A 13,159-nucleotide genomic window follows, 5' to 3' on the forward strand; every position below is an offset into this window, starting at 1 on the left:
GGTAATTTAAGGGGGAAAAAAAATCTCCGAGTAATGTGGCAGATCCCAGCCCTGGATCCAACTGAGCAGAAAGTACAAAGGTGCAGGAAGAAACTGCCAGGTTAGAAAAAAAAGATGTGTAATTTATCCCCTGACGAAACACAGCCAAATGATATGTGAAAATATCAAGCAATAATGTGAAACAACTTAGAAAATATAATAAGTGGCCTTATAAGACCAGGCACTGCAGTATTATAAGTGAGCCCATTCTCTTCCTCTCTGACTTCAGGTGCCTGGCAAATTACCTTTCTCTAATTTCCAGCATTGTGTGAAACACACTCCAGGTAAAGAACTTTATAATTAGTACACTGTTCTGTCAATACTGGGAAAAGCCCACACAGGAAGAGTTATGAACACTAACATGTCCTTGGTAATTAACTATAACTAAGAATTAAAATGGGGAATTTTAATAATGCTAGCTGGCAATCTAAGTATTTAAAATAGTGGTTTCTAGCTCTGCTGCTGTAAAGGCAGATTTTGTTCACTAGCCTTGCTGGCCAAGATTTATGACTGTATTTGCTCAGTTGACCATAGTATGCTCTGTTGTAGCAAAGGGTGATTGAAACTGGCAAGAGGGGTCCATTTCCTTCAAGCAGAGAATGATAATAGATATAACTTCATCTCAATGAGGTCCTGGGGTAGGAAAGGAAATATTGCAGCCCTACAATTATTTTCAAAAGCAGAGAATGGTACTGGGTGGCATATCTGCCCATATCCCCTGCCGCGCCTCAGTGAATGCCGAATGCCTGCCTAATATCCTCATGTAGCAAGTAGCAAGGAAAAACATAAGGATAATCCAGTTAGAAAGGACAACAAGACTGAAAGGAAACTGGGTCATTAGCCCGGGCAGCTCTTGAAGACATAAATGTTTTTCTGGGAGGCCTGAAAAAAAAAATTAATTTGCATAATGTTTATCAATTTAGGTGCACAAATTCCGTGTGAACACCAAAGAATTGTGTTACGTATTCCGCCAGGCACAGAGTTGGACCCTGTTTCGCATTTATTTCTTTTATTCAAATGTAAGTGTTAACCCCTGAAGAGTGTGGTAGGCAAAGATGATTCCTTATCAGCCCTGTGCACCTGTTTATCCGCAGGCTGTGGGCTCTCTGGCAGGTTACATTGTTAGTGATTCCAGGAGCAGACAGGGGACTGGCCACTACTAAACCTGTTTCCTTTTCCAGTCTTCTCTCTGTATAATTTCAGTAGCCTCTGATGTTACACTCTTGTCTCCTCAAATTTGGTTTCTAGCTGCTTTAAAGAAAAGGCTCCCATGTTACAAATTTGATGTTTAATGTGTGTTAAAGAAAAAGTACCAGAAGTATCTACAAGAAATTTCTGTACACATGATTAGTTCGATGTATGTGCAATGCATGATAATTTCTGATTCTTGATTCTGTAAATACTTACATAGTAACATGGTAAATGTCAGCAGAAAGAGACCCAAGTGGTTCATCTGGTCTGTCCAACAAGCATTGTTCTTTTGTTTTTTTCTAATTTTTAGGGTAATTGTTGCTCTGTGCAGGTTACCCTACTCAACACAGGTTACCCTTTTCATCGTCTCTATCATTTAATCCTCTGTGCTTATCCATTCCCTTTTGAATTCCATTACTGTCCTTGTCCTCACTACCTCTTCCTGGAGGGCATTTCATGCGTTCACCACCCTTTCCATGAAGAAACACTTCCTGACATTGGTCCTGGCTTGACCCCTTGTTCTACAAGTTTCTTTCTGTTGAAATAGTTTTGATTCCTGTACATTAATATCTTTAAAGTATTTAAAAGTCTGTATCATAGCCTCCCTGTCTTTCCTCTCCTCCAGTGTATACATATTTAGGTCTTTCAGTCTCATTTCATAACTCTTCTGTTGCAGGCCCCATACCATTATGGTCGCCTTTCTCTGGACTGCTTCCATCCTGTCTCTGTCCTTTTCAGATAAGGTCTCCAGAACTGAACACAGTATCCCAGGTGAGGCCTGAATAACCTGTTCAGGGGCATTATCACTTCCTTTTCTCTGCTGCTTATGCCACTCTATGCAGCCCAGCATCCTTCTGGCCTTAGCCACCACCTTGTCACATTGCTTCACCGCCTTCAGATAGTCGGACCCTATCACTTTAAGGGCTTTCTCTCAGTCTGTGCACAACAGACTTTCACCCCCGCCCCCCCCCCCCCCCCCCCCATCAAGTACAGCTCCTTTGAATTCCTGTACCCAAAATGAATGACTCTGCACTTCGTGGCATTGAATCCCAGCTGCCAAAGCTTCAACCACTCCTCTCATTTTTTTAGATTGCTTTTAATTTTCTCTAGTCCTTCAGGTGTTTCCATACTGTTCCAGATCTTAGTGCCATCCACAAAAAGACAAACTTTTCCTTCTAAGCCTTCTGTAATATCACTCACAAATAGGTCAATACAGTAAAGTGCGGCCGCGGTTACCCCGCTCCTAACCCGCTTTCTACTCACTTTCCGGCCGTGTTAGCCCTTCCTGCAATACACAATCCCCTTTAACCGATTCTTACCGCCTCTTTAAATCACTGGGTAACCCCTTCCGCCCGCGGCATGTATATGAGATGTAAACGATCGGATTAGCTATTCCCTCCCATACAGTAACGCGCGCCCCAACTATCGCTTTTTTACCCTGCCATTTTGCCGCGCGTTTAACCTGCTAACTTACCGCCTACACTTACCCCTGCGTTAGAGGCAGGGGTAAGGGTAGGCGGCAAACTTACCCACAGCCCCCGCTCACCTGCCCTGGCCGCGTCAATGGGTGCTGGTTTCCGGGGCAGCCCCAGTCCTCTCCTCCTCCTCCCGAAGCAACGAAAGCGGAAAAAAATCTAAAAAATCGAAAAAGCCAAAAAAAAAAAAAAAGTAGCAACGAAGTGGACGGTTCTCCTATGCTCGGGATTGCCAGTCCTCTCTCCCCTCCTCCCGAAGCAAGGCGCGTAAAGCAGCCTTGCTTCGGGAGGAGGGGAGAGAGGACTGGCAGTGTAAAGCAACGACTTACTTTTTTCGCAGCCCCCCTCCGGAGACGGACATCGGCAGAGACGGATCGCGGCTCCCCTGCCTCCCGGAGGCGAAGATGGATGCCTGCACTTCGTTGCTACTTTTTTTTTTTGGCTTTTTCGATTTACACTGCCAGTCCTCTCTCCCCTCCTCCCGAAGCAAGGCTGCTTTTCGCGCCTTGCTTCGGGAGGAGGGGAGAGAGGACTGGCAATCTCGAGCGTAGGAGAACCGTCCACTTCCTGGTACCTGTCATTTGAAATGACAGGTACCAGCGTGTCCGTGAAGCGTTAGGCCAGCGCACCCAGGATACTGTATAGCGCTCTATACAGTAAAATGGGTTGCGCGGGCCTAACGCTTCATGGATGCTTCTTGAACGCGGCTTGCATTTGCAAGCAATTTAAATACAGTATCGAGTGGTAGGTGAGCCGGACTGTGCTTGCGGCAACCGCGGGTGCACCCGGCACTAACACAGCTCTTCCTACCGCTCCTTACTGTATCGGCCTGAAAGATGTTGAATAAAAATGGTTCCAGTACCAGTTCCAGTACTAGTCTATCATTCTTCCCTCCTCAGAGTAGATTCTGTTTTCGACTACTTGCTGTCGTCTGTCAGTCAACCAATTTCTGATCTATTCCACCACCATGGGGACCCTTCCCAGTCTTTTCAATTTTATCACAAGCCTCCTATGTGGGACCGTGTTAAAGGCTTTGCTGAAATCCAGATAAATCACATCAAGTACTCTTCCTTGATCTAATTCTTTACTCACCCAATTGAAAAAATTAATCAGATTTGATTGGCGTGATCTTAGCCTGGTAAAACCATGTTGCCTTTGGTTCATGCTACCCACCGTATTGCAGATACTATCCTTTCCTTCAGAAGTGTCTCCATTAGTTTTCCTACCACCGAGGTAAATCTAAGTGGCCTGTAGTTTCCAGGCTTCTCCCTGCTACCATTTTCGTGAAGCTGGACCATAATCACCCTTCTCCAATCCTGCAGCACCACTCCCGATTCCAATGACCTATTGAATAGGTCTTTCAGTGGACCCACCACCACCTCTCTGAGCTCTTTCAGTACCTTAGAATATATCTCATCCGATTCCATGGCTTTATTCATTTTCAGTTTTGCCTACTCCCATCCATGCTCTTACCAACCAGCAATGGTCCTTCCCCAAGGTCTTCTTTATCGAACACCAAAATTAAGTGTTTGTTTAATGTTTCTGCATTTTCCTTATCCTTCTCCACACAATGACCCTTGTCTCCTTTCAATATTACAGTATATCACCTCTGGCCTACCTCCTTTCTCTGATATATCTGAAAATTTGGTCGAAGATATGGCAGCTGAGATTCAATGCCAAGAAGTGCAAAGTCATGCATATGGGGAGTGGAAATCCGAATGAACTGTATTCGATGGGGGGGGGGGGGGGGGGGGGGGGGGAAAGGCTGATGTGCACGGAGCAGGAGAGGGACCTTGGGGTGATGGTGTCTAATGATCTGAAGTCGGCGAAACAATGCGACAAGGCGATAGCTAAAGCCAGAAGAATGCTGGGCTGCATAGAGGAATATCGAGTAAGAAAAGGGAAGTGATTATTCCCTTGTACAGGTCCTTGGTGAGGCCTCACCTGGAGTACTGTGTTCAGTTCTGGAGACCGTATCTTCAAAAAGACAAAGACAAGATGGAGGCGGTACAGAGAAGGGCGACCAGGAAGGTGGAGGATCTTCATCGGATGACGTACGAGGAGAGATTGAAGAATCTAAATATGTACACCCTGGAGGAAAGGAGGAGCAGAGGTGATATGATACAGACTTTCAGATAATTGAAAGGTGTTAATGATCAAAAGACAACGACAAACCTTTTCCGTAGGAAAAAAATCAGCAGAACCAGGGGTCACGATTTGAAGCTCCAGGGAGGAAGATTCAGAACCAATGTCAGGAAGTATTTCTTCACGGAGAGGGTGGTGGATGCATGGAATGCCCTTCCGGAGGATGTGGTGAAGACCAGAACTGTGAAGGACTTCAAAGGGGCGTGGGATAAACACTGTGGATCCATAAAGTCAAGAGGCTGCCAATGAAGAGTGGGTGAATCGCCAGAATGATGGCTACTGCCTGGAGTCAATACCCTTATTAAATAAACATACACATGCTTACTGTGACTCCAACATCGCTCTAAGCTTCAACAGCAAGAGGAAATGTGGAAAAAAGGATTCACACTCACAAAGAGGGGAGTAGCTGGCTTGTTACGGCGGTTACTACCCCAAATCAAATAAGCCTGATACTTCACTTTCAATGCATATACAGCATAGTTCTCTGATTCAACGGCAGGGGAGAAGAAAAACTGATACTTCACACATCCAGCAGAGCTCTCTGCTTCAACGGCAGGGGAGAAGAAAAGAGGGTTCGCACTCACAAAGCGGGGAGTAGCTGGCTTGTTACGGCGGTTACTACCCCAAACCAAATGTGCCTGATACTTCACTTTCGATGCACATCTAGCATGGCTCTCTGCTTCAACAGCATGGGAGAAGACTGATACTTCACGCATATCCAGCATAGCTCCCTGCTTCAACGGCAGGGGAGAAGAAAAACAACCAATAAGGGCTGTATAACATAGTCTGGGTAAAACAAATAAGCATGGGTGTAGCTTGCTTATTGCGGCGGCTACTACCCCTAACTAATCAAGCTAGATATTTCACTTGGATGCAGCTCCATCACTGCTCTCTACATTAAAGGTGGGGGTGGAAGGGAAATAGAACCAAGAGCTAAGAGAAACAGATAAGTATGAGAGAAAAAATGTGTGAAGCTTGCTGGGCAGACTGGATGGGCCATTTGGTCTTCTTCTGCCGTCATTTCTATGTTTCTATGTTTCTATGTTAAAAATGTTTTGTCACCTCGCTTTACCTCTTTGGCGATCCTTTCTTCCACTTGAGCTTTCACAATCCTGATTTCTTTTCTCATCTCTTTCAGCTTCACCATATTCTTCCCTGTGTTCCTCTTTTTCAGTTCCTTTGACTTTTTGAACGCTGATCTTTTTGCCTTTATTTTTTTCTGCTACCTCTTTATAGAACCAGATCAGTTTCCTTTTCCTCTTACTTTTATTCACTTTTCTTACATAAAGATCTATTGCCTTTGTTATAGCTCCTTTTAATTTAGACCACTGTTGTTTCACTTCTCCCATCTCCTCCCAGCCTTCTAGCTCCTTCTCAAGGTATTTCCCCATTTTTTCAAAGTCTGTATTTCTGAAAACCACGACTTTGATCTTGGTGTAATTTCTCTCTGTCTAAGCTGCTATATCAAACCATGCTGTCTGATGATCACTGGCACCCAGATGAGCACCTACCTGGACATTAGAGATATCATCTCCATTTGTGAGCACCAGATCCTTGTGGGTTGCAAAACCATTAGTCTAAGCAGAGTCCCTTGAAAGGTAATTTCCCTACTCCTTACAGCAGAGCTTTCCAAACTTTTCATGTTAGTGACACACTTTTTAGACAAACATAATTTCGTGACACAGTAATTCAGTCTACCAGCAAACCAGAAGTTAAAGGTTAAATGAACAAAATGTATTTCAACAATTTATGTATGTTTCCTTAAATATATACATAAATAAAATGTTTCACAACACAACCTATCTCATAATAAATATTTGCAGGCTTCCACTTCCTCCATGCTGATCTCGTACATTGTGAGATCGGCATAGAGAAAGTGCTACTCTTGCACATTCCCAAAGATTACATGTGCCAATCACTAAAAAGTAATATTTTTTTTTACCTTTGCTGTCTGATCTTAGCTTTCTAATCGGTTGGTCACAGGCTTTTTTTTTCCACCTTTCCTTTCTTGTTTTTTTGCCAATTCCTTTTACAGGGTCTTTTTTTCTATTTCTTTTCTCTCCATCTGTCTTCTTCCCTCAAACACACAATCAGGTTCTCATTCTCACACGCTGTCTATCTCACACATTCTCACACACACAGGCTCTCACACTCACATGCAATCTCACACATCCACAGCTCTCACCCTCACATGCCTCTCTCTCATACATACATACATACATACATACATACTGTCTCTCTCGTGCACATGCTGTCTCACTCTCACACACACAGGCTCTCTCACTCCTACATGCTCTCTTGCTCAAGCACAGGCTCTCACTGGCACATGCTGTCCCTCTGCACGGGTTTCTCTGCAGAGGCCCTGATCTTCCCTGGCCGTGACATGGGATCTGCAGTGGCTCTGCTATCGGGTTTCCTCCTCTTCTTGGGCCGCCGCGACGTGGGATCCGCAGCGGCCCATTAATGCTGCTCTTCTGTATGCAGCAGATGCTCCTCCTCCTTCCTGCCCACGCGGCTCCGGCAACGTTTTTCTTCTGGGGCTGCACAGGCAGGAAGGAGGAGGAGTGAACGTGACCCTTTTCTTCGGGCCGTGGTGATGTAAGCTCCACCACTGCCCGCCGATCTTCCTGCTATAGTTCCCTGCTTCCGCCGGCCCTCTGGACCGGGCGACACACCTCCACACTACAGGCGACACACTAATGTGTCCCGACACACACTTTGGAAAGCTCTGCCTTACAGATTCTGCAGAAGAGAGACACCAATTCATATGCAGCAGATTCAGATCTCCAATGAGCAACATTTCTTCCTTCTTTCCTACCTTTTGTATGTCTTCAGCCAAATCTCTGTTCAGTTCTTCTGTCTGATTTGGAGACTTGTAGACCACACTAGTGTAAATAAAAGTGCCATTATCTTTTTTTTAAAGATGGCCCACAGCGCTTCCTCCTTACCCCACACGCCCAGTATTTCAGTTACTACATAAAGATCTCCTCTTCCTACTTTTCTGCACTCTCTATCTTTCCTCAACAGGTTATAGCCTGGGATGGCCGTATCCCATTCATGAGACTCTCTGAACCATGTCTCTGTAATAGCAACAATATCCAAGACTGCCTCTACCATCAAGACCTGCAAATCTGGAAGTTTGTTGCTCAGACTGTGAGCATTTGTACACATAGCTTTCCAGTTTTTTCTCTTGGCTTGCAGCTCTTACTAGACACCTTTTCTGCGCCTTTGCCTAAAATTGGATTGATTTTGTTCTTTTCCTCACCCACTTCCAGTATTTCTGTGCGTTGAGGGTGACATTTCAATTCCATTGGCCTCCTTCTACCATCTCCATCTTTAGTTTAAACGCCTGATGACATATGTTCTGAGTTTTTCACTTAGGATGTTTCTTGTGATGTCCCAGCAGGCTGGTGGAAGAGCAAAACAAATGGTGAGTTCCCAAAACAGCAGTAAATAAGGGAATTCATTGTAACACTACCTGGAAAAGTGTACGCTTGGTATTGTGGTGTGATTGGTGCTACCTAGGGGGCAAGCCCACTAGGCTTACACCGACAGCTGGCAGAGAAGCCCTTGCACGTGACCAACTGGGTCACGTGCAAGGGTTCTGGTGGCCAGCAGGTCTTAGGTGAATTCCTAGGGGTATCTGAGAGGAGAGAGTCCCAGTCCAGGAAAAGGTCAGGGCAGACAGCAGAGATGAGATGCAAGCCAGAGGTCGAGGCAGAGAGCAGAGACAAGATCCAAGCCGGGATCAGAACCAGGGAGTCAAGCCAAAGGGGAACAGGGAGACAGAGGATAGGATAGATCAGACAAGGATTAATGCATAAACAAGACAAAGGCAAGGAATAGGACAAGGGTCAGAGCATGGAGAAGGCAAGGACAAGGCAAGGAACAAGAAACGGAAAGCAACACACACTGGGACACACGGATACCAGGAGACCTGTTGCTGAGGCAATGAGGCAGGGTTTAAGTTTGACTTAAGTAGTCAGAAGCTTGTGACATCATGGGTGTGCACGCCTTAGGGAGACCCGGGGAGCATTGGCATGGCGATGGGCAGCATTCCTGCTGCACGAGTGTCGGGCCCTGTCTATGACATCAGGGTAAGTGAGGTGATTCATGGGATGGTCCCCCGAGCTGCTTATAGTAACATTTATCACAACTGTTTCATAAACAGCTGTATCTGATTGGATTCAAGTAATGTATGAAATGTTACATTGTAGTCACAATGGACCAGTCTGATCCCATGTGTGTATGTTCCTATGAGCAATTCCCTGATATAGCAACTAATTAAATAGAAACAAATAGATAAAACTAGTGTAACCCCACCCCGGTGTGCGTGTCCTTCATGGATGGGGCCATCAATTCATTTGTAAGTTCTTTGGGGCAGAAAACCTGACTAGCTCTTTTCTGTGCCTGTTTTCCCAGGATGTGGATCCTTTGGCTTGGGGGCAAAGGAATCCTTTTGGGTCCCAGTGCAGGATTGGCTGACATCCTTTTGGTTATCTTTGAAAGAGGGGGAATCTCTCTTCTCTGCGAGTGCTGTAGGTCCAAATAATGACACTGGATGCACTGGGTTAGTGTCCAAGCTTAAATTTACTGTATGAAATAGTTTCAAGTGGCACAATAATTATGGCTCCAGCACTACAGTCTTTTCTCTTCTCAATTACAACTTTTCCTCTATCTGTGCAGGAATCTTTGAAAGAGTAAGGGATCCTACTACCCTCCTGGGTTAGGTGAGATGGAGGTCTTGATGAGTAGAGCAGTCTTTAAGCTGGGAAGGAAAATCCCTTCCACGGATGGGCAAAAAATCCCTCAAAGGGAGGGATGAATTTGAATGGGTCCTCCTCCCATCCACTAACCTATTCTACCTAGTGCTTTCTGGGCAGAGGAGTACTAAAGGGGGGACAAGGGGGCGGTCCGCCAAGGGGGCTAAGAGGGCCAGGGGTGCCATTGCCATGGAATCATGGCAACGCACATAAGTAACGTGTTGACGGGGCTCCTACACTCCACCAGCGAAAGCAAGGCCCTGTGGTGCCGGCCTTTCCCTGGAGCCGGCAGCAGAAGAAGAAGCCGTGCCATGCCACCAACGTTTCCTCCGAGCCTGCGGCAGATGAAGAAACCCTGCCATGCCGCCAACCTTTCCCCGGATCCGGTGGCAAAAGAAGAAGCCCTGTGGTGCCACCAATGTTTTCTCTGAGCCAGTGGCAGATGAAGAAACTCTGCCATGCTGCTGGCCCTTCCCCGGAGCCGGCAGCAGATGAAGAGGCCTTACTCTGCAGCCAGCCCCCGAAGAAGAGGTCTAAATTGTGTGTGAGAGAGTGAGAGATTAGCCCTGTGAGAGTGAGTGCCTGTGTATGAGAGGGTGTGTGTGTGAGTGTGTGTGTATGACTGTATGAGAGGGTGTGTGCTTGTGTGTGTGTATGTGTGTATATATGAGAGGGTAGGTGTGTATGAGAGGGTGTGTGTGGGTGTATGAGAGGGTGCCTGAGTATGAGAGGGTGTATGTGTGTGTGTGTGTATGAGAAGGTGCCTGTGTATGAGAGGTGTGTATGTATGTATGTGTGTATGAGAGGGTGGGTATGCATGAAAGGGTGTGTGTGTGTGTGTGTGTGTGTATGTGTGTGTGTATATGTATATGAGAGGGTACCTGTGTATGAAGGTGTGTGTGTGTGTGTGTGTGTGTATGAGAAGGTGCCTGTGTATGAGAGGGTGTGTATGTGGGTGTGTATGTGTGTATGAGAAAGTGCCTGTTTTTGAGAGGGTGTGTGAGGGTATGAGAGAGGGTGTGTGTGTGTATGAGAGGGTGGGTGTGTTTGAGAGGGTGTGTGTGGGTGTGTGTGTCTATGAGAGGGCGTGTGTGTGGGTGTGTATGAGAAGGTGCTTGTATATGAGAGGATGAGTGTATGAGAGGGTGTCAGTGTGTGTGTATGAGAGAGAGTGTATATGTGTGTGTATGAGAGGGTGTCTGTGTGTGTGCATGTTAGTGAGGGTGCGTGTGAGGGTGTCTCTGGGTGTGTGTGTATTAGAGGATGCCTGTGCGTGTATATAAGGGGGCCTGTGTGTTTGTCTGTGAGTGCCTGTGTGGGTTTCTCTGAGATAGCATGCCTGTGCCTGTGCATGTGTGCCTGTATTTATGTGTGTGAGAGGGGTTAAAATCTTTGTGCTCTCATCCAATCCACAACAATCTCAGGATGACTAGAAATCTAAAGTTCCCAGGTATGGAGAGCGAGAGATATTTTTTATCCTTGTTAGTTTTAATTAGATGTGATGTGTCTGCTATTTTGAAATATTTTATTACTGTTTGGTAATTCTATTCATCATCTGTTTTGATATATATACATTTTTAGTATGGTTTTACTATTCTGCTTGATTTATATTTCTTGATTGTATTGTTTTGAGGAATAGTGATGTTCTGTTTTTCACTTATTGACCTGCATACAGAATCTGGCTTGTTGTGGTTTCCAATTCAGTTTTTGTCTGCATATGTATGTGTGTGTATTAGTGTGTGAGAGAGAGGAAGCATGTGTGTGGGTGAGAGATAGAAGAAACATGTTTGTGTTGTGAGAGAGACACAGAGAAAGTGTCTGTGTGTGTGTATCACATACACACACTTTTCACATGCTTCTTCTATCTCTCTTTCTTACACACACACCAAGCATGTATGTGTGTGTGTGTGTGTGTGCATGCGTAGCCCCCAGTCTACAACAATCTTAGGATGACAGATATGGAGAGCGGGAGATTTTTTAAATCCTTATTTTAATTATTGGGTGTTATTTGATGTCTGCTGTTTTGAAATATTTTATTGATGTTTAGGAAATTTTAAAATTATATATGGGGGGGGGGGGGGTGCCAAATACTTTAGGTACGCCTCTGTTCCTGGGCATACTGGTAACCAAAGAATGACTCTTGGTTACACTAGCAGTTGGGTCTGTCTGGCAGGCTGCAAGAAGTCCTAGCAGAGATGTGAGCACTCACATAGCCAGGTCTCTGTGGCAGGCTATGCAAGGAACCTAGGAAGCTGGATGTTTGGGCCAAGGCTATTTAGATTATTACAAAGCTTTATTATTATTTATTTACATTTGTAGCCTGCCTTATTTATAAAAAATAATGTGCTCTCAGCAGATAATACAGCAAAGAGGCACATTAATAATCATAAAAAAGACACAAATAGGACAATAACAAATACAAAAACAAAATCATAATAAACCAAAATAATCCTAATCATCCCCCATGGTATAGCAGAAGCAATCCTACTCAGCTGTGAGCATAGAAGACATAGTACAGAGAAACATAGAAATCACCCCTTATAATTAGGGAATAAAAGCATCAAAAGTCATAGTAAAGCAAAAAGCCATAATCATTTTCCTAAAATCCAGATAATTATCTAGTTTACATAGTGAAGCAGGAATATGATTCCAGAATCTAGGGTTTGCAGAAGAGAAATATCTTTTCCTTGTCCCTGTCGGTTTAATTTCCTTTAATGAAGGTAATACAAGAAGCTCTTCATTGAAAGATGCAAGATCCCACGCAGGCAAATAAGGGGAGATCATATCCCTCACAGAAACTGGTGCCAGATCAAGTACATTTCTAAAAACTAGAGTAAGTATTTTAAACTGAATACAAAACTTTAAAATTAACCAATGCAGTTTTGCCAACAAAGGAGTTCCATGTTTCCATAAAGAGAAGCATTCATTAATTGACCACCATTATTTTGAATGACTTTAAGTCCATACAAAGTATGTTTCAGAAGCCCTACGTACACACTCTTTCAATAGTCAAGACTAGACAGTACCAGAGTCAGCACAACAGACATCAAATCATCCTTACACAATAGAAGCTGCAGTTGCCTCATCATACGGAGATAATATGAAGTGGACCTAATGAGTGCAAAGGCTTGAGTAACAATTTTTAATTGGGAATCCACAGGAACTCCCAAAATACAAACAGTATTGGAAGGAATCAACTGTGAGCCATCCAAAATGAAAGAAGGGGCTGAAAAAGTCAAAGAATAGCTTTAGCCAAAAGTACACTTAGCTGTATATCATCAGCATACATCAAAAAAGTTAACTCTGAGTTCCAAATCAATCTAGACAACCGGGTGAGATACAGAATAAACAAAACTGGGGAAAGAACAGCCCCTTAAGTTATCCCACAACTAAGGGGCATCAGTGAAGACAAGAACTCCCCCAAGACTGTGCATTGTGTACAGTCCTCCAAATAAGAGGCAAACCAACTCAAACACCAGAAATACCTAAGGAGGAAAGATGATCAATCAAAATCTGATGATCGATCATATGAAACATGGCAATAAG

Source organism: Rhinatrema bivittatum, chromosome 4 (genome assembly GCF_901001135.1).
Source record: "Rhinatrema bivittatum chromosome 4, aRhiBiv1.1, whole genome shotgun sequence".
Taxonomy (NCBI): Eukaryota; Metazoa; Chordata; class Amphibia; order Gymnophiona; family Rhinatrematidae; genus Rhinatrema; species Rhinatrema bivittatum.